Source organism: Mytilus trossulus, chromosome 8 (genome assembly GCF_036588685.1).
Source record: "Mytilus trossulus isolate FHL-02 chromosome 8, PNRI_Mtr1.1.1.hap1, whole genome shotgun sequence".
In the NCBI taxonomy this organism is placed as follows: Eukaryota; Metazoa; Mollusca; class Bivalvia; order Mytilida; family Mytilidae; genus Mytilus; species Mytilus trossulus.
The window spans coordinates 77,539,492-77,562,895 of NC_086380.1; the positions used below are offsets into that span (position 1 = coordinate 77,539,492).

Below are 23,404 nucleotides of genomic sequence, written 5' to 3' on the forward strand. Positions count from 1 at the left end.
AACTGGTAAATTGGGCAGATGCCTGATGCAAATAAGAACATCTCAACCTTCAATGAACACCATGACAATCCTGATTTTGATTATTTTGATAGCATAATAATTTACCTTTATTTGGTTCTGACTTGGAACTTTTTCCCCTGGTTTATTGATCAGTATTAAGTTTTTAGGGTATGGTCTGATTCTCAGGTACGATAAGCAATAAGTTAACAATGTTTGGTGAATGGAGTGATTGTAAGGCGAATATGTCCGTATGACAGAGTTCATCTGACCTTTTTTTATTTACATGAATCTTTGATAGACTTATTTTATAGGATACCTGATTTCTCTAAGATTTTCAACAGATATTAAATCACGACCAGTTTCACCGTTTTTATTTTTGTTTAATATAAATGATACATTTTGGCGAATGTCAAAACATACATATACAGTATATACAGGTAAATTGGACACACAGACCAACATGAAGAATGAAATGTCATGTAATTCTGCAACAACACACGCCGTTACATATGATTAATTTCAATACTCTTGTTTTGAACTTCTGCAAACATTAATTTCCTCATACTGGCAGCTGCTTTCGGGTACAGTAATTTCCTCCTCGCTGTCTATAACATCGATATAATATGGAGTACCAGTCGGGTCTTCGTTACAGTCATCGTAAGGGTTATCATGGATATCGTTATATGGAAGGACTTGTGGTTCTAATTGCGGTGCAGCATGGTAGCTATGTAAGTAGAATAAAAGAAGGTAGTTACATTTATCAATTGCTACGAAAAAAAGGTTATTTTCACTTTTTCACAGTTGTTTTACTTTCTCTTTGAACAGACCCTCTATAAATAAGCCTTAACAACCCTTTAATAATTAATTAATTAATTAATAATTTGGTATTATACCCATCCTATTGGTTCCTGACATCACCCTTTATTTATTCCAAAATTTATTAAACTGTCCCTTGGTTTACACACTTGCTTGTTAATCTATATTTATAACTTTCCAGAATACCTAAATCTCGGATAATCATTCTGATGACAGCTTATTGTTTGTAGAACACATAATATTGAAAAATACAAGCAGATCTGGATGTTGCTTCGAAATGGGAGGCTGGTTGACTGATGGCCTTTTACCTAGGCAAACGCGCTGTTTCTACTTTCACTCAGAATTAGAAGTTATTCGATATAAACTTATGCAAAACAAGACTTAATGTAACCTTACATTAATTTCAACAATCAGTCAAACTATGAAACATACCAAATAAAGTCAAGAAGAAATAACAATGTTCCTTACTTGATATAATCAAGGGCTATAGATTATTATGTTTCAAGTATTTATACTAAATATTTTAATATTGGTTGCCTTCCTCATACGTTTCATTACGAATTAGAATTGGATACCGTTTGATATCAACGCGAGTTATTCAATTTCAATATAATGATAAACGAGTCTACTCCATAACTAGAGTTGACATCAAGCAGTATCAAAGTCAACACTCGCATTTTTTTTATCTAAAGAACTCATCTCATCAGCACATAGCAGTATGACTTTATATGTCATGTTCCGGTGTCAAATATTAACGTCAGACATTTTTAAAACTTTGTTTACGCTTCAGAATGTAATTAGAATTGACAAAAAGTGCAAGTATTTTGTACATTATTGAAGAAGTCCGTTACCATCTCTTAATCTTTGAAAGTCACCAATGACCTAACGATTAGCCAATGAAAATATCGTATCGTGATAATAAAAAAAGCTAATCAAATGCATGCAGTGCTCGTATCACTTTTCCTAGAAATGTTTGCTTATGCAAGAAATAGATATCACATGTGACAGAAGATGATACTATATTATAAGTCTCATCTGTAATCTTTAGTTCCTTTTTGATTTCGTTACATGCTTACATGACTGGTTTTGTCTCTGTAAAAAATATACCGCCTGAAATGCAGACAAAAGTTTTTTAGAATGGCAAATTCGAAACTTATGATACAATTAGTTTTCCAGTCTCCTTTTTTTTTTAAATTTGCATAACATTTTTAAGCACTGTTTACGTTATATGTATAGTCGTAAGCAATTAGAACGTGTTTCATTTCCAAGAATCATATTTCCTTTTGTTGCATCCAATTATATCTAGTATAAAACTTACAATATATATCAAAACTATTCTCATCCTTCTCAGAATGTTTTTAAACTGTCTTGGTACAACTTTATTTTGTTCCATACAAAAATATTTAAATTTTATACGTGGCTGTTGAAAAGTTTAAATTCGAATGCTACTGATGAGTGCTAAATGAACGGAATAGGTTTGTTCGTGTACCAATATCAAGCTTGGTAACTTTTATGAGAACTTTGAAACATGTTTTGCAACTTTTGCATATTACAGAAGAATGAATAAATGACAAAGAATTGATTTCTACATTATATTTGCAAATGACTGTTGTTTGCTTAAAAGGTGGGTCTGCAAGAAGTATCCCCCGCCCGTCAGAGATAAATATAACTTACTGTTTCGTCTTCTCAGGAAAAGTGTAGTCAGAGTTACAGTTGATATAAACACCGCTACCCCAGTAAGAATCCAAAGTAATACGCCAAGTTTGTATGTATATCCTATAAGTATATTGCATGTAACAAGTAATTTGAAGGATGGTATGGGTTATCAGGGACTATATACATTATTTTAATGTTATTCCTTTGCTGTCACAGCGAAAGAATATTGCAGAATGTTGCTGCGAACATATCAGAATAGAAAATCATACCCATTTTATTTGACTTTTTTAGAACATTACAACATACGTGATACTGTCAATTACTTTCAAATATCTAAGACTATACATAGATGAGTAGCAACAAAAGGACGCTTCAATACCAAGGAACCTTTGAGCTAAAAACATTATCACGCCTAGTCAGTACAAATAAAATAAAAAAGTAAATTCAAAAGAAGTAATTAAGCCTTTTCGTTATATCGCGGTATTTGCTGTTTCTACGAGATAACTTCAACAGCCAGTGGTTATTGTTTAATAACTATTTCATATTTCATCTTTTTCATTATAATGGCAGAGTGCATTACCACATATTGAGGATGGTGTACAGACATTTGTCCAATGATGCAATTGGTAGCGCTGCATTTGAATAAGCAAATTAACTCCCCTTATAACAAATAATTATGTCATTTATGTGTTTTCCTGCTGTCCCCTTATTTTAGTTTCCGCCGTCCTCTTTATTGACCGGCAGTGATCTGCCACTTAGGAGATAACTGTATTGTATTGTAAGCTCCGACGGCATCACTTGGGGATTTGATGGTCGCAAATTAAGTTTACTGGCGACGCGTTAGCGGAGACAGTAAACGGGTATTTGCAACCATCAAATCCCCAATTGATGCCGTCGGAGCTTAAAATACAATATTGTTATCTCCATTCTAATGAAACTGACAGAAAACAACGTTAAAACATGTATTTAAAATCTGACATATGCCGTCTGCGCTTGCGCGTACGTCCCATAGCTAAGTAGTTAAGTGACGTTATCCAATCAAAATGAACGTTACAAACGTTGTTACCTTAGAATTGTAGTTTGTAAAAACTAATTACCTTTGTTGTAAACTTCAATTATCTCTTTTGTTTTTCCGTATTTATTTTCAATGATGACAGAATATGTCCCCCCTTGCAGATTTGCCACAGTTATATTTGTACAATATCCATCAGATACAATTTTCTTTCCAAAAACCATTATTTCAATTTTAGTTGGCAAAACAATGGTGGATGAGTTTGTTATTTGTCTATTAAACAAATACCACTGTACATATATCGGCTCCACATTTGAGTAAAATTTCACAGTCAATAGTGTGTTGAAGTCTTCACGAGTATGTGATTGAACTACAATCGGTGGCCCTGAAGAAAAAAACATTTCAGCTACTAGTATAAATGGTCTTGTTGGCAATATACTGAAAACACTAAAACTGTCTAAAAAGAACGACATTAATAAAGTGTTAATTTGACTTTATTGCATTGCCGAAATCATTGTTAATGCATGGTATATTCAGCTACGTAGTTAGACCTAATATATACTGACATGATTTTATATCACAACCTTCTGAAATTTGGCATTAATACAATTATAAGACGGTTTCAAACTAAGCTTCCAGCTCCTCAAGTCAACGTAAACCTTATATGGATTTGGCTATTCTTGGTATCAGCATAATGCTTAAATTAAAAGAAAATCATTTGTCAACTTGGTTAATCCAAAGTGGTAGAATATGTTTCTCTTATAATAAAGGAACATTTAGAGTGAAATATCTTGAAATAAATTGTCGAATAAAAACCATATTAAATTAAACTACCGTCTGTTAAAGCTTTAAACAACCGTTCTGAACTAGTTCCCATGAAGGAAAGATTGCAAGTATTTGTAGTTTGGTAAATTAAATTGAACATTTCTTGACATTTAGCTGAATTAATAGTGTCACACGTGTACATGATGGGCGATTTGTTTTTATGTTTGCCGAGTATTTTACAAATTGTTCGTTTGTTATATATGTATATGATAAAGTATCGTAAAAAGAACATCAATTTTTTAAGCCTACATGCCTTGGAAATATAGTGCTACATACCCAGAACCTTTACTAATGATGTCTTGTTAATCCAGTATGTCTCCATTCCATATTCATTCCAGGCTATACAGGTATAACTACCTGCATCCTGATAACCGCATGATTTTATAATGATAGATGTTGTATTATCTGCAATTATTCCATTCAGTTTCCTGATTATTACGTCATTGAAGGAATGTATCCACCGTCTAAATCCGTAGTTAAACAACTCCCCAGTGACCTCACATGTAAGTACAACGGATAATGTGCTTAAGCATTCAGTGTTTGCATTTAATCTCAGCGTAGGTGAATCTTTAATATAGAATAAGTTCTTCACTTTAGCATATTTGTCTACAGTTATAATGTTGACTTCATTTTTTCTTTAACTTCTTTTTTTTTAGCTTTGACTGTATGTCTATAAGTGTTTATATTTAAATATATGCATATGATAATTATTTTATTACTGTCTCTGTGTTAACAAATATATTATCTTTAATTATCCTTTGCATCTAAATTTCCAAGAACATTATTTGTGAACACCTCGTTAATCAATTAGTTTTAAAATAGATATACATTGTACAAGCGTTTAATCATTTGTTTTCAAATGCAGTTTTTCAATGCAAATGAACTTAATGATGTTTATTAACTGCATGTATGCAATCTTTTGTATTAAAAGAAATCAACTAAGTATAATTTAAAACTGAATTTGAACATTTTTTTCTACACTTCATACTTAGACATTATTTGTTTTAAGTGAATTTTCTAAAAAAAAACCAATCAATTCCAACTAGAACCTACCGAATAGCAAGTACAAATTTTTAATGAAATAGTATTGTGAAATCGTAGCCAAAAGAAAAACAACTAATTAAGGAAAAACAAGTTTTCAAAGGATTATTTGATATTCCACCAAAAATCATATTAATTATATTATTTCTTTCTGACACTATTCATTGGTTCAAAAGGTTAAATATAATGATTGTAAAGGCTTATACATGTATTGTGGCATAACCCATTCATTGAGTTGAGAACACCATTTGTGAGTTTATAAGTATAAACTACGCACTGATGACATCAAGGTGTAAACTAGTTGATCTAAAAAACTTCCCTGCTTGCAACATACAGCTGCAGTTTACTCCATTATGGAATGATGACGGCATAAAAGTCATAGTTGAAATATATTCGGTTGAATTAGAAACAAGGTTAGAGTATTTTAAGGCACGTAGATCCTGGCACTTCAAGACCAATCTTATATCCACGTTTGTCGCAAAGGCTTTGCACATCAAATCTGTCTGAATTCCAGCTGATATAGGTATACCACTTGATGCTTCTATAAAAGGACCCTTAATATCTGCAAGATATTTTTGTATACATTCTTTTAGCAAATATGGAACATTGCATTAAAAAGAAACATGGTTAAATCGGTTATGATCTTTTTCTTTCTTTTCACTTACGTTCAGAAGTATTTACACCATGCGTAAGAAGATGAAAAGTCTGTAATGAAACATACATAGCTTATCAATACCATAATACATCTACCTTATATAAAGCAGCCAAATATGTTTTTAAGCGATGTATTCCTCTTTAAATTCTTTAAAATTAAATATATAACGTTTTAAATAACGCCTACAATTTACTGGTGGTAACTGTTTGAAAATCAGACCGATTATTATTTTTTTTTTTTTTGTGTTTTCAAGTTTCCTATTAAAATTTTAAACAAGTACTGTCTTTTGTTTTGGTAAATATGCGGTTTTATTGACTTATGAAAAAACAGACGTTCGTTGAGGCCGCTATTAATTGTTTTATTCCAGATTCCGACTAAAGAAAATGTATTTAACGACAAATATTTACATAAACAAATTTTGCATAAAACATTTTACCATAACGGTGCATGAAGGCGCGTGACGAGTAGCGAGGTGATTGACACTTTTTCCATGAGAATATACTCTTTATTCAACATTCAAAATTCATATAGAGAAACATGCTAATATAACACCATTATGGAATAATGTCTGGTATTTTTAAGTCACCAGTTGGGTGACACTGCTGGCGAGTTTCGTTTCCAAAGATATTCCCAATCCAGTAGTCAGTAAGTTATTGTTGACATATATGATATAATAGTCGGTTAACTTACTGTTAATTATTAAAAAAAAATAGCATTTCACCTAAGGCAAAGATTGCATTAGCTGCACTTCAAACAACTTGGAATGTTTAATGCTCTTCAACTTCTTATTTAGTATTACCTTCAAACTGTTTTCAGTTGAGCGCGACTGAAGTATATGAAAAAAGTCGTCTGGCATAACAAATTATACACTTGAATTGTCTCCTTTCGAGAGTCATCATTATACTAGCTGATAATAGGTACATGTTTACGAAAGGTTTTTTGCGCATTGCTGAATGTCGTTTTCTCATGATGATTACTTATAGTTAATTATAGCTGAGTCATGTCTACTCATGTGGATATTTGTCTCATTGGCAATCATACCAAACTTTCTAATTCAAAATTGTTTGTTTCACCAAATTCCTTTGTTTTGCACAAAATCTTATAATTTTGTTTACATCGTTTAATTGTCATTCTCAAATGTTTTCTGTTTTAAATGGCAACCACACCTTTCATTTTGTTATAAGTTGGTCAAACCGTTAATATGTAGCTTCTTCGTGTTGCAGGTTTGAAATATTCTTTTTTGAAAATAGTAAAATTTATCTACTCAAGAATATTCTTACCTAAGCTGTACTTGGCAAAACCTTTCGACATATTAGGACCGTTATGTTATTCAACTTCGTTCCTGATGTATGTTTTTATGACCCACCTACGATAGTAGAGGGGAATTATGTTTTTTGGTCTGTGCGTCCATCCATCTGTTCGTTCGTTCGTCTTTTCGTTCGTTCGTCTGTTCGTCCGTCCGTTTGTCCCGCTCCAGGTTAAAGTTTTTAGTCAAAGTAGTTCTTGATGAAGCTGAAGTCCAATCAACTTGAAACTTAGTACACATTTCTCTTATGATATGATCTTTCTTATGCCAAATTACATTTTTTACCCAATTTCAGTGCGAGTGGGGCATTCGTAAACTTTGGACCCATTGTTGTTTTTATCTGTTTTGATGCTAGCGTAATTTACGAATCTTTAGTAGACGAAACGCGCGTTTTACGTACAATAATTTAATCCTGGTATTTATGATAAACTTATTAATATAATTTCGTTAAAATCTACAAAATAATCATGAAATAATAGCTGCGAAATTAATATGTCTTTCCGATCAAAGATTTTGGGAAATAATCCTCTTTACTTCCTCTTTGCTATTCCGTTGTTTTACAGTCCATCCTGTCCATGTGAAGATTGTTTTTCTGTTTTCTGACTGACAAAAACAATATTAAAATCACCATTACATGCATGAGTGGACTTGATCATAAACATCGATCTTATTTTATGGTATTTTCTTTGTCCCCGTCTTCAAATAATTGGCGAATTTTTCACCCACTTCTTGTTTTGACTTTTATAAGAGACGTCCATTTTCAGATTAGATACACATTTACTATATTTCATTCATCAATCCCCTTTCTTTGGACACTTGAATTCATCCCTGATTTTTTGTGGGGTTTATTGTTTCTAAGTTGTGTTTGGTATACTGTTGTTTGTCTTTCAATCGTTTTTCTTTTGTCATGAGTATTTCATTTACAGTCATAAATCAACTAGATATAAAATTACACGAATATAAGTGTCTCTCTTAAACTTTTCGTTGTCTAGTGTAAATCAATAACTTTAAATGAAAAGAACAATATTTTCTTACCAAGAATGGTCGTTCTTTTATCACTTGACTGTTGTCCAATACCTTTAAATCGCATGACACACCTGAATTCTAAAGTGTCGATGTTTGTGGGAATAGTGTAATTTAATGCATACCAATGTCCTGTCGTAGAACATAAGCAATTATGATAGGTACAGTCTGAATTTTTCTCTCCTGTTAAACATTTGTCATTACTTCTTCTTATATTGGTATATGAGCGTCCATTGACCAGATATTCAGCATACAATCCATATGGTGTGGAATTGGAACTGCAGTTTAAAAGTATAGTTGAATTTTGTATTGAGTAGTCTGGTCCTTTAAGCTGAACTTGTGACCACAGAACGTCTGCCAAAAAATAAATAATATGCATTTAAACAATTAGAATTATACGCATAAATATTTTAGATAACATGCTGAACATTTCAACTTAAGACAGCAACAGACCTTTATACATAAATGTCACTTATCCTGTTATCTGTTTCATTAAAAAAAAATAGATGAACAAATGCAAAACACTTATATAAACACAGGAGAAAAGAATACCAAAGAGTCATTTAAACTCATAAGTCAAAACAAAAACTGACAACGACATGGCTAAAAAAGAAAAAGACCACCAAACAAACAAAAGTACACACAACACAACATAGAAAACTAAAGACTGAGAAACACAATCCCCATCAAAAAGCGAGGGGTGATCTCCGATGATCCAGAATCTGTAGATCCTGATCAACATGTGGCACCCGTCGTGTTGCTCATGTCAGTACAAAACTGATAATAAGTTTAAATCGGTAGGCCACATTAAGTGGAAAGGGAACGGGATTGTAGTAACGACATTTTGAACATATTCGCTATCATTTGTGACACGAATATTCAATAACGGTCAACCTACTGGTGATGGCCTCCATTAAATTTACGAATCGATGATTCCAACTCCCGACATTGTACTCTTCGTTTAATAGCTACATTGTGAGCAGCAACCCTCTATCAAAGAAATCATCATACGAAATACAAAAATGTACAAGCCCCGGAATATCAAATCAACTGGGAGATTAAAACTCCGTATGCAGGCGCTGTTGAAATAAAGCTACATAGAAATAGAAAGTTCAGAATTGGGATGCTGAAATCATCTCTTTTGTCGTACTGTTTTGGGTTCAACTGATCCTCATTTCCAATTTCTAGATGCAAGTCAAGATATGAGACAGACTAAACTTCCTCTTGTGTATCCCTTATCTCAAGTTATATACATAGTTTATTTATCAAACAGTTTATGTAATGTTTATGTAATGTGATTTTCACCCAAAAAAAAATATGTTCGGGGCTTTATCTGTTGGTACAACATATTTGTTATGAAGGTAGGACAAGTTTTTTGTTACATTTCGGTCTTTAAAGAATGATGTAGCATGGGTATTCATAGACCTATTTTGTTTCCTAATTCTGGTTTGTATCAACGCCCTCACGGCCTTAAATCCATACGTCTTCTTCTCTCGTTTAACCCATTGCCTTGCACAATCTTCGACGTTATCCATCCCTATAGTGAAGTTTCGTTTCTAATTGTTGCATTCAGGCTCACGATATTTCGCGTGGCCTTGGAATAAAACAAAATAAACTGACAATGTCATGGCTAAAATGATAAGAACAAACAGACAAACAATAGTATACACGACACAACATGGAAAACTAAAGAATAAACAACACGAACCACACTAAAAACTAGGGGTGATCTCGGGTGCTTCGGAAGGGTAAGCAGATTCTGCTCCCATGTGGCAACCGTCGTGTTGCTTATGAGATAACAAATTCGGTAAATAGTCTTATTCTGTAGGTCACATTCATGAAGGGAAGGGGATCGTAGTTACGACGTAAGGAACATATCCGATATCATTTGTGAAACGGTTATTCCCTAACGGTCAACCAACTCGTCCTTAAAATTTACGAAGTGATGATTTTAACCTCACAATTTGGAATTCTTGATTTAGTAGCTTCCTTATGAGCAACAATCCTCTACCAGAAAAATCATGATATATAGGAAATGTAAGCGCGGGAATATCGTATCTATTGGGAGATATATACACCGTGTAAGTCCTGCTGGAATGTTGATACTTAGAAATAGAAAATTCACTATTGGAAAGCTGAAATCATCTCTTTTGTCGTTAAAGTTTTGTTTTCAACCGACCATCATTGTTAATTTCTAGATGTAATTGAAGATATGAGGCCGACTTGACTGTATCTGTTGTATCCGTTATCTCTAGTTCAATGGGATAGATGTGTTCAACATAGTCACCAAATTATGATTTATTTAGTGAAAGAACATCATCTATATAGCGGAAAAGTCAAATGTTTTAATACTATTACAAGATGAAAGGAATTTGGATTTCATGTACTCTAAAAGATCTTTGGAATTTTTAAGTATCCACATCTGATTCACCCTACCTCTAGAATAGGCAGTTTAACAATAACTTTGAAGCCCGCCTTTGATTGCTGATAAAATAGATATTTATAATTTAGAAAGAGGTTTCGTGGAGCAGTTGGAAGACCCAGCAATATACCGTTGTTTTAAAGGACACTGATGCAGTTTAGGTATCCAATATAGTGATGGAAGATCCACTTCATCATCTTTGGTTGAAATAACAAAGGAACATAGAACAGACATATGCGTTTCCAAGATTTCCTGCTTGGTTAGTTTCGGTATATGTTGGGTTTTCAAGTGAATTGTCAATACCTAATTCGTTTATCAAGCAGTTGATGTAATGACTTTTACACACAAAAACGATGTTGGTTGAGGATTATCTACAGGGACAACAACAGACTTGTCATGAAGGTAGGATAAGTGATTAGCAACATTCGAGTCTAAAAAGATTGACGTAGCATGGTCATTGGTAGACCCATTCAGTTTCCTAATTCTGATTTGTATCAACCAACTCGCTACCTTAATCCATTAGGAAAGAGTTTATACGTCTTCCTTCTAGCGCTTACCCCATTACCTTGCATAATCTTTGACTGAATCATACCATGATGGTGTCCGTGAAAACTTTTGGCTTCTATATTACTATTTACTGACGATGAACCCGTAATGCAGTATCCTCTCTGAATATTTTGTTACAAAATTTGCTGCGGTGATTGCTTTTACTTTCTTGGTACCTACTGCATAAGGCAATATTTTACAAATATATTTTTGACATTAATTAAGAGTTTGAAATAATTCCATACTTCACAAAATTGAACGAAATGAGTGTTAAAGTAGTATAACTTACGCCTATGTTTTTATATACCATTAGAGTTAAATATTATGCCAGATGTTATAATTTAACAAAAATCGACAAGATTAAAACCTACCGTAAAAGATAGAAAGAAAAACCACTAATAGTATATTCCACATTTTTATAAACACAGTCATCAATTGCACATAGATTGTATGTTAAAAATTTCCTGAAAGGAAACGAATCCAAAAATTGTTCCTTCCGGTTCAAAGCACTTAAACCAGTATAAATGTGTATTTAATAGTGTTGACATTATAAGCATGTATGGCTATCAATAAAGAGGTAAGTTCAAATCAAATAATCGGCTGTGATATTGGTGTCTTATATTTGTTGGGTTTTTTTGGCTGGCTTTATCTAATTATGTTATAACCTTCATTATTAAAGTTATTAAGATTTAAAACGAAAGAATAGAATATTAAAAATAAAAAAAAATAATCTACTTCATCAACGTCACATATTTAAGACCAAACAGTCTTAACATTTTTACCAGTGATTTGTTCGCAAAATTTGAGTGAAGGTATTTCATGCTTTAAGGAATCAAATATGATGAAAAAAAGGGGGGGGGGTCATCGACTTCGTTTCGTCACTATAGCAACCTCAGTTGCATGTGTTATCGAAACATGAACATTATTTGGTTGTTATCTAAAACTTCAAATAATCGGATAAAACCGAACCTAGGAGAAAATTAATTTATCACACTAAAAAGTAGATTTATATCTATTTATTTAAGATTGTAGAGTTAATGATTGTTGCTGTTTTGATTTTACAAAATATGATTTATTTCGTTCCCGCCAATTTAAGCACATAAGAATGAAAAATGTTTCGAGTATTTAAAACATTCTACCAGTGATTTCTTCTTAACCATTTGCAGAAAGAAAGAACTTTATTTTATCTTTCAAATGGAGCGCCAAAATCGACCTTTCAATTGAGTTATCTGTAATTTTCATGTTTTTTTCCCATTTGTTTTTAAGGAAAGAGTTGTCTTTCTATAGAACACTGAATCTTACGTCAAAGTACAAGTTTCCCGTGATTTTCGCAAATATTGCAATTTGACGTTTGAAACTCGCATTAGAATTTACAATAAAGCAACAATATACACCTTCTTTATTATCTTTAATTTGAGAAGTCATATTTATGCAACAGTATTTGTCAGATCTCATTATATTGCCGAACTAAACAGACAGTTTGAGAAACTATATTCAAAATATTAACAGAACCGGGTCTCGATATATTAACAATTCCTATGATATAATGAAATCTCCGGGTTGTTTAAATATTTTTTAAACATATAAAGGTGTACTTGCGTGCGTTAAGATAAATAGCATCCGGTTTCACATACGTACTGAATACTGCGTGACGACTTGTTTTATGTAAGTCAATGGATGGTACTGTTAATTTTGTTTTTATGAGCCTGTCTGCCATAAAACCATGCAAAATCTCAAATTTCTTCCAAATTGGTAGTTACAACTTGGCAACATTATATAAATTTCCAAATTCTTTGGGTATTACGGAGTTAAGATAAACAAAACATTTTTTGTTAATTCACACTATTTCTATTTAAAAGCCTTATTAGTTGCATATTTGTGAATTATTAAAAAAAATGCCCCAAAAACACCATATTTAGGGACTTTTTAAAGGTCTGGATAATTGATATTTCTCTTTAATATAGCATTATCTTGTTATATTTTGCAGAAAACATTATTAAAAGAAAGAAAAATGCATGTTCACATTTGTTTTACCTTTTGGCAGGTTGCCAAAGAGGTTTGTGCAACATATGTATTAGATAACTTGCATGTAGTACAAGTACTCAGTAGGTGTTTTCTCTCAAAATCATATTTATTTTTTTCCACTTCTAGGTTTTTTGCAAAGGTGCATATTAGTTCTAAGACAGGTAAAACAATTTAGCCTGGCAAATACTTTTGCCCCTTAATATTTTAACAAAAACTGATCAGAGTAGATTTATATTCCGGACAATAACTTTATTTTAAGTGTATAGATCTTTATGATTTTTTTTCAAAGGTTCAATACCACATAAGGAAGGATTGGATCAATTTTGGGGATGATCGTCCCAACCGTTTAGGAATCAAAACAAGCATTTTATAGTTTAAGGATAATGACTTGTGTATTAGTATTTCAATTGCTCTGATATTGTATCACAATGTTTAAAACTACAAGTAGAAGGTTTGGATTCAATTAAATTGGTCCTTGGTTCAAAGTTATGAATTAAGGGCCAAAAAGGGGCCACAAACAAGCATTTTTCTAGTTTCAAGTCAATAACTTGTTTGTATTTGTATAGATCTCTCTCAAGTTGTACCAGAATGCTCCATATAACAAAGGAGAGGCTAGGATTTTGTTTTGAATTAATACATATGTAATATATGTAGGAATAAGGGGCAAAAAAAAGGGCCAAAAAGAAGAATGTTTCTAGTTTCCAAACAATAACTTTGGTTTTAGTATATGGATCTCTCTGTAATTGTACTACAAGGTTCTATACTAAAAAGGAAAGGATGGGATTGTGTTTAATGATTATTGCATGCTTAAAGGGAGGTTTCAATAAGGTGGCGGGGGGATTTGTTAACAATTTTTTAAGGGATTTCCTTTTTTTTCAAAATTTTTCAAGTTTCAAATTTTGAAAATTTTCAAGAAGAAATCTTCAATTGCACAGTATTGTGCAATAAATTTGTTGATCTTTGACCACATTTATTATGTAACAAAAACCTTTATTTTGTCAAAAGTTCAATCACAATCAGAATGCAGACAGCAACAAGCTTGAACATTGTAACCAAATTTAATTTGCCCATACTGTTCAGAGTCCAAACACTGCGGTTGTATAAAGCTGCGCCCTGCGGAGCACTTGGTTTTCACATACTTTCAATTGATGATAGTCTTTTAAAAAGCTTGTTATATGAAACAGAGTTGTGAACATACTTGTACTTTAAAAAATCTTCCTCTTCGAAACTTTTTGATTTGAATGCAACCAATTATAGGGGCAATCACTCATTGAGTGTCTAGATTTGAAAGTTGTGTCTATTAGAGCGCATGTAAAAAAAATGTGGCTTTTTATCTACGAAAAATGTTTATAAGTGCATATATAATGTGCCATATAAATGTTTTTGATTTATATCTCAAATTAAATCAAGATAAAAGAAAGATATTTGAGGTGACCCGACTTCTTCAAAAATCGAAGCTTTTTCAAAATTATATTTAAATGTTTCCTCTCTAACGAGCATATCTGTCCTGTTTGTTGATACTTTGAGATTTTCATTTTAGTCCCCTAACGGCTAACGTCTAAGTTGACTTAGGTTTGTAATGCGTTTGTGTTTCTGTCAGTCTGTCTATCTGTCAGTTCGCCAATCAGACTTGTTTGTGTTTGTAGATTTTAATTTACATTTATCATGACAAGTTACAGGTCAAATTCATTATTCACGCTTTAAGCTTTTCACTTTGCTCAGTTGAAGCCCTTTCTCTAGAATTAAATTTTTGATGAAATACTTATTCATTAGAAGATTTCTGTTCGAACAGAAATAACTAATTTTTTTAAAGACAAAATGACATCTTGAATGTGTTTTCTTTTCTTTGGAATTTAGTGGTTAAATTTTGTTCCAGTCTGATATTTGTGTGCAGAGTATTGGTCTTTGGACATAGAAAATTCACTTAGATAGTCAGAATTTAACAAGTTTTTTTGTTTGGTTTGAGAGTTATGTCTCGATATTTTCATGTAGTTTACAACATGACAAATTATAGATCAAGTTAAAATTTTGTTCCATTACAATGAATTTGTAACGGGTTGGGGACTATGCATTGTCATGTATTACTCAAAGAATTCTTGTTTTTATCAAAAAAATGTCAACTCTGATTTGATTAATATTAAGTTAAAATAGATATTGATGACTTTATTATGTTAATTTTTTTCAGATCTATCAAACTCTTTTTTGCTAATACCTTCATCATGTTCATTCATGACTAAAAACTTGTACTTAGGTTTTTCTTTACGGTAGAACACCATAATATTACATGTATATAAACAGTAAAATCTTACCATTTTAATGAAAATATAAAAAAAGAAGATGTGGTATGATTGCCAATGAGACAACTGTCTGCAATTGAGAGACCAAAATGACACAGACATTAACAAATATAGGTCACTGTACGGCCATCAACAATGAGGAAAACCCATACTGCATAGTCAGCTATAAAAGGCCCCAATAAGACAATGTAAAACAATTCAAATGAGATAACTAACGACTTTATGTCTATCAAAAATTAAATAAAAACAAATTTGTTACACATAAGCAAACGAATCACTGAATTACAGGCTCCTGACTTGGGAAAGGCACATGCATAAATAATGTGGCGGGGTTAAACATGTTAGCGGGATCCCAACCCTCCCCTAACCTAGGACAGTGGTATAACAGTAAAACATAAGAACGAACTATAGAAATCCGTTAAAAAAGGCTCAACTCATCAGATGGACAAAAATACAAGTGTGCGTGGCCGGGTAATTGCATGCCTGCTCAACAGTTTAACCATTTATCTGTGTATATTTGTTTTTATACAACCGCAAAAATTGAAAAAAAATTGGTCGTATATTGATATGACGTTGTCGTTGCCATCGTCGTCCAAAGACATTTGGTTACCGCACTTTAACTTTAGTATTAGTAAATAGAAATCTATGAAATATAAACACAAGATTAATGACCATAAAAGGAAGGTTGGGATTGATTTTAGGAGTTTTGGTCCCAACAGTTTATGAATTAGGGCCAAAAAGTGTCCAAAATTAAACTGTTTGATTTCATCAAAAAATGAATCATTGGGAGTTCTTTGAAATGCAACATCTAACAGTGAATTTAGATTCTTAATTTTTGGTCCTGTTTTCAAACTGGTTTACATTAAGGTCCAAAGGGTCCAAAATCAAACTGAGTTTGGTTTTAACAAATATTTAATTCTTGGAGTTCTTTGATATGCTGAATCTAAAAATGTACCAAGATATTTTTATTATGGGTCCAGTTTTCAAGTTGGTCCAAGATTACAATTTGTTTGATTTTAACAAAATTGAATCAAATTGGTACATATTAAGATCTAAAGGGTCTAAAATTGAACATTATTTGATTTCATCAAAAATTGAATTCTTGGGGTTCTATGATATGCTTAATCTAACCATGTATTTTAATTTTAGATATTGGACCATAATAGGTAAATGTCAAATTATTTTTTTTAAAGTTTTTAAGTCTAAGTTCTTAGACCACACTCATTCTGTTGTGTCAACTATTTAATCACAATCTAAATTCAGAGCTGTATCAAGCTTAAATGTTGTGTCCATACTTGACCCAACTGTTCAGGGTTCGACCTCTGTGGTCGTGTAAAGCTGCGCTCTGCAGAGTATCTTGTTATTACATATAGTTGTTGAAATAAATGTTATTGCAATTTGAAATATTTGTGTTTGTCTCAGCTGGTAGTAATTGGCCAACTGTAGAAATTACATTCTAGGAGGAAACTTAACATAACTGTTCGGTGTTGTGTCGTTGTTCTCCTCTTATATTTAATGCTTTTCGCTCGGTTTTGGTTTGTTACCCCGATTTTGTTTTTTGTCCATGGATTTATGAGTTTTGAACAGCGGTATACTACTGTTTATTTATGTCCACCGTTCTCCCAGAATAGACATAGGGAAACAAACTGTTTCATGTCAGCGTCACAAAATTTCAGTTGCAGTTAAATAAGGAACTACTAGGAGTAGTCTGTCTCTTTATATTTGGCATAAAGCTTTATCACAATATACACAATATAGCAATTTCCTAGGTAAGAGGCACAATTCTATGGAATTCACAAAACTATTAAATCTTTCTCTTTTCTGGAAATAGATAACATGAATGTACAAGGCTGCACAGTTTGTACAATTTTTTTTACATTTTCATACATGTACAATTTTAGAAAAGAAAATACCCCGATTTCTTCTGAAGGAGATTTGCTTAGAATTTTTGATACTTTTATGATAGTTTTTTTGTCTAAATTGCAAGGGGTTGCGTTCATGTTGAGTCTCTATCTCTTATATGTTAAACAGTTTTATGAATCATTATCAAATACAACATGTTTTAAAAATGTAAGACTGAACTCAATTGTGGCCACTTTGAATTTAGACTAAAAGCGTCTAAAAAGTAGACTATTATAAAATGCTCAAATTGTGAGAACTCATGATGATATTACCTGATGAGTGTGCATAATATTGTAAATAAAACAGCCCATTTTTAAGTTTCTAATGTAATTTTCTTTTCAAATAAGTTAATATTTTTAACATATTGTACAAATGCTTAGTTTAAGGGCAAAAAATGCAAAAAAAAACGGTCTTCCCGGGTTCACTCCTTTAGTATATTTTCTAATTTAAACTAAGTCTACATGTAACTTGGTTTATTCAATTAATATAACCAGTTAACATTAGTTCAGTCATTATTTTTTCTTACATTTTGACTTTCACATATACTTTTGAAAAGTTTCTATTGAAACAGATAGAAAAATCAAAATATCGGCAAAATGGCCATCACACCTATCTTTTATTATTATTAAATCGGAAGAAGGTATCATTTGCCGAGTACCATTTTCTTGCATGTTGTAGATAAATATATAAGCTTCATGAAATATTACATTTTATTGAAAATAAAACATGATCTTACAAGATTCAAGCCTTTAAAAATAAACAAATTTTGCTGAATCGGCACTTTTTCAAAACCAGGCAATTTCAACCTGTCAGTAGGGGTATTGAGAAATCTCACAACTTTTTGAATTATCATAATTTCCTTTCATTTTAAGTTGTTTGTTAAGATGTTTGTTATCATTAAGCTGTATTTTTTTCTGTAAAACAAAAGAAAATCAGGTCAAAATACCCTAAATAGGCTTAAAATGGCCATTTGTCAGTACAGAAATGGAGAATTATCGAATGTTCGGCATACACAAATAATGGTTGAATATTTTTTCAAAATATTTTACACAAATAGTTATTACATATAAGGTATATAAAATACAAAATATCAGTCTGATTGGAATATTTTGGATTTGAACCTTTTTGCATGGTTTTATCACACACTGGCTCTTTAAAAATCAAATCAGTTTCAAAATTTAAGAAAAAATTGCGACGAATAAAAGGGGACAGTTTCGTTTTATTAACTGAAAGACTGGAACCTATAAGTATTTTTTTAGTATGACACTTATCAATAGAAGAGTAATCTCGATGTTATTATTAAGAATGTTACCGATTGTAGTATTTTTAAATATGCGATTTTGAAGGTTAAGACGTGTAAATACCATTTGAACCTGTGTCGAACGAGTTTGGTATTATTAATTTCTAAAAGTCTAATGCATGATTTAGTTGGAGTATATGGACAATGTCTTTTTGGATTTATCCTGGAGTTTGGTATTTTTGTTATACTTAATTTTTTTTTATATATGCAAGAGGATTCTTTTTCTTTTATGAATAACTAAAAAATCAGATTCAAAGCTGAATTAAGGATCAGAAAATTCCTACAACGTAATGAAGTTACACCAAGATACACAGTAGCAGCATTATCATGCATAGTTACATTCATTAAAAAGGTTGAAAACTTTTGGTAAAAAATGTATGACTTTACATATATCCTTTTTTTTCTCATTTGAGTATTTATACATCCAAGATGTAGTTATACATTGCAGACATATTTATGCATTAAAAATGTAAATGCACATCTCAATTCTGTAGTTTGAATAGAACATTGTAAATTGCGTCACAATTGGGGTCATTTGGGGATAAACTGAATTCGTACAAGCATATTTGATTTTCAAAAACTAGTTTTACGCACGTTAAAAAATATCCATTTGGCTAACTAGAAGACATATTTCACCAAAAGTGGTACCACTTGCTCATTCTGGCAAGAAGAGAAATGGCGCAAAATATTAAACACTAAAACATAGTTATAATAAGTAGTATACCGCTGTTCGAAAATTATCAATCGATTGAGACAAAATCCGGGTTACAAACCAAAACCGAGGGAATCAGATCAACTTTAAGAGGAAAACAATGAAATAACAGTAACACTGAAGTGACAAAAAACCAAACGACAACGCAACGAACACAGAAACGAACTACAAGGTAACAACTGTCATTTTCCTGACTTAGTAAAGGACATTATAATAAAAAATGGTGGGTTGGTCCTAGCCAAAACTCTCAATTGTATGGCAATGTTAAATATAACACTTAAATGACACCATTACACGACAGGAATACAGTACAAATCAATGCAAGAACATTCAGGACAGAGAAATATATACAAATAAACACTACAATAGTATATTTCGACATGCTTATCTCAGAAAAAAACCAAACATAGGACAGCATACAAAACCAAGAATTCTCTTTAACACGACTGGGTGAACACCACATAGATGCTTCATAGGCAAATTTTCAAACATTTTAATACTGTTCAAGATCAGGTTTGTAACTATGTCATTGATGTAGATTATAACAATTACATGACTATTAATATAGAATTGTGTTAGTAATTAGATACTTAATTGTAGTACATGTATCTAGCTAGGTATTTTTTTCTAAATCACACTATAAAACAAAAAAAATAGTGTACATATAGTTGATTTGAACTAACATGACTAATGAACTGGGAGATTAATTATCCTTACCTCACATTTGAATAGAAAATAATTTAAAAAAAAATAGATTCACAACAATTACTACAAACGATCACACATTTACATATGTTACAATACCGATCAGAATTACAAATACAACATCATAACTAAATACATGAAAGTTACAAATACAACATCATAACTTAATACATGAATGCTCCAAATACAACATCATAACTTAATAGTAAATACATGAATGTTACAAATACAACATCATAACTAAATACATGAATGTTACAAATACAACCTCATAATTTAAAACATGAATGTTACAAATACAACATCATAACTTAATACATGAATGTTACAAATACAACATCATAACTAAATACATGAAAGTTACAAATACAACATCATAACTAAATGCATGAAAGTTACAAATACAACATCATAACTAAATACATGAATGTTACAAATACAACATCATAACTAAATACATGAATGTTACAAATACAACATCATAACTTAATACATGAATGTTACAAATACAACATCATAACTTAATACGTGAACGTTTGATAACAAATTCCGTGACACGTCTTATAGCAATGCGAATTCACACTCAGCAAAACAGTCATATTCAGGAATAGGTCATGTTCGGTATTAAAAGACTAAACTACGTTAATACTAAATCACAATCTAAGACGTGGTAAAAATGACCTTTGTTAGTTTAGACACAGCCACATCGTATGGATCAACCAATTTGTGATGATGTCCATAAAATCTACGAAGTGACATTTTTCATCTTTCCTCCTCATAACTTTGTTGGAGCAGTTTCTGCGTAGGGAGCACACTCCTGTATATGAAGTCCGTATAGTGTAAAGATGCTAGAGCCTAACGTATCAACTGATATATGTTAACCCAATCCGGTATGTTTCTGGTGAGAAACGGGAAATTGATAATACTTTAAACGACACTTCAATAGAATGTAGGGTGAGAAATAACATTTAATATTATTTTTTTTGACAAAACATATCTACAAATTCAATGTTGAACAGACTGTAGAATATCTATCATCAAACATAAAGTTACTTAAGGTGTTACTGCAGTCATACTTTATGACTGATAATGTTAACGAGTTTCTTCGTACATCTTTTCAAACTTTTACACCAATACCTGTTCAAGCATTAAAGGTTCCCTTGATACGGTTACTAAGCACTATCAGTTCTTAAATAGCAATCTGGAATGATAATACTTAAAAAATTATAAAGCTGATTCTAATATTGATAAACGACAATCATGATTATAATTATAATAATTAACTTGCAAAAGAAAATGTGGGTATACAAAAAACTCATTAGAGAAAATTAGCGTACAAGTCATTGAAACAGCATCCAAACGACACCTCCGAATCTTTAGTCATTTGAAAAGTCAACAAACGTTCTTCAACAACAGTGTTACAAACATATGTGCATTAACATTTTGAATGACTTTATAAATACACATTTACAATAAGTCTTAACAAATATATTTACGGATAGAGATCAGACATCAACAACAATGCAAATGCTATTCTCTGGGAACCTTTTGATTAGTCTTGTAATTCAATCCTTTCTATGGGAGTTTACTAAATCGAAAAAAAATACAGAACAACTGGATTAGAAGACATATGAGAGAAAACAAATGGAAAGGTATTATGTATAGTCTGTTCTGTGAATATGATGAATACTTAAACTCTGCGTAGAGAAGTAATGCTCATCGTCATTATCGCTTTCTCTCCATGATGTGTCCATAGATGACGTACTTTCATTTATGACATCCCTACAAAGATATATAAACTATCCGGATCGAAACTAAACTGAATTTGATGAATTGATTTGGAAACTACCGTTATAAATCAACATTCAAACATATACAAACATAGCTTATATCTCGGATACTCCCAGTGACAGAATTGTCAGACCGATTGACAATGTAAACGATGTAATGTAGAAATGATATATTTAAAACTTGATGTATCAACAAAGATTTCGATGCCATTAATTCCATCACCATCTAATCAGTCAATCAAACAAACATTTTTAATTGATTATTAGTCAGTGCTTATCCATTTTTAAACTTTATAAAATATATTGCAACTGAAATGTTCAATGATAAACGTGTGTTGCCAGATTCAAAATTCAATAAATTAAAATCTAAAACGCCTGATTGTATTTGTGCTTGCTCCAAATTCAAATACAACATCGTTTTCGTACGGGTCGTGAAAGGTATTACGTATTGACGATTCATTTTACAACTAACAATATCAGCGCACGACACTTACCAAAGAGGAAACCCTAACCAATCAGAACAAAACGTTAGCTTCATCATTTTGCTTCATGTTCCCCCATACAGGTGTTTCTTTTCACTGAGTAATTCAAAGTTCATCAAACTTAAAAATAAACGTTGACAAGTCCCAAAATGATAGATACCACAGATACAGTTAAGCTCGTCTTATTTCTTCAAAAAAACGAAAGGATAATCGAACGCATAAGTCGAAAAAAAATGTCAATTTCATGGTTAAAAAAGAAAAACATTCAAAAGACAAAAAATAATATACAAAACACAACATAAAATCCAAAGAACCCTAACAGAAACTGGGGATGGTATCTGGTGATATTAGGTGGGTAATCAGATCCTGCTCCACACATGACAGACGTTACGCTGTTCATATAGTTACAAGCCAGTTGTTAATCTAAAACACGTTGGAGGAAATGAAGACGGGATTGTGGTTACGACAACAGGAATATATCCATCGTCATCTTTGAAATATATATATTCGATAAAGTGGGTGATTTCAACTTAACCACTTTGAACTTTTGGTTCAAAAGCTTCCATGTTTAGTGATGTAAGCAGCGATTCGAGATCAAGGAAATCATGGTAGGAAATGCAAGCACTGTAGGAGTTAAATACCTTGTATGCAGGTTCTGTTGGACGTTTGCTACCTACATAGGACAGTTTATTTTTGAGTAGCTAGAAAACTCTCTTGGGTCATCATTTTTGGTTCTAGACCGACCCTCATTGCCAATTTCTACATGAAAATCAAGTCTCCAACATTTTAAATATTCAGTGAGAAAATATCATCTATATAACGGATCGTGAAATGAATGGATAATTCTTAAGAAGTGCATAGTTGACGTAAATCTAAATATTCACCATGA

The 23,404-nt window shown here is 31.8% G+C and overlaps 1 long non-coding RNA gene across 1 annotated transcript; it reads right to left on the reverse strand.

The window, feature by feature from the left end:
* Window positions 1-553: 553 nt before the first annotated feature.
* Window positions 554-2,597, reverse strand: LOC134682143 (uncharacterized). The gene is made up of 3 exons (XR_010100805.1): window positions 2,491-2,597; window positions 1,893-1,926; window positions 554-724 (listed from the first exon to the last, which is right to left on the reverse strand). It is a non-coding gene; the product is annotated as an uncharacterized LOC134682143 (long non-coding RNA).
* Window positions 2,598-23,404: the final 20,807 nt, after the last annotated feature.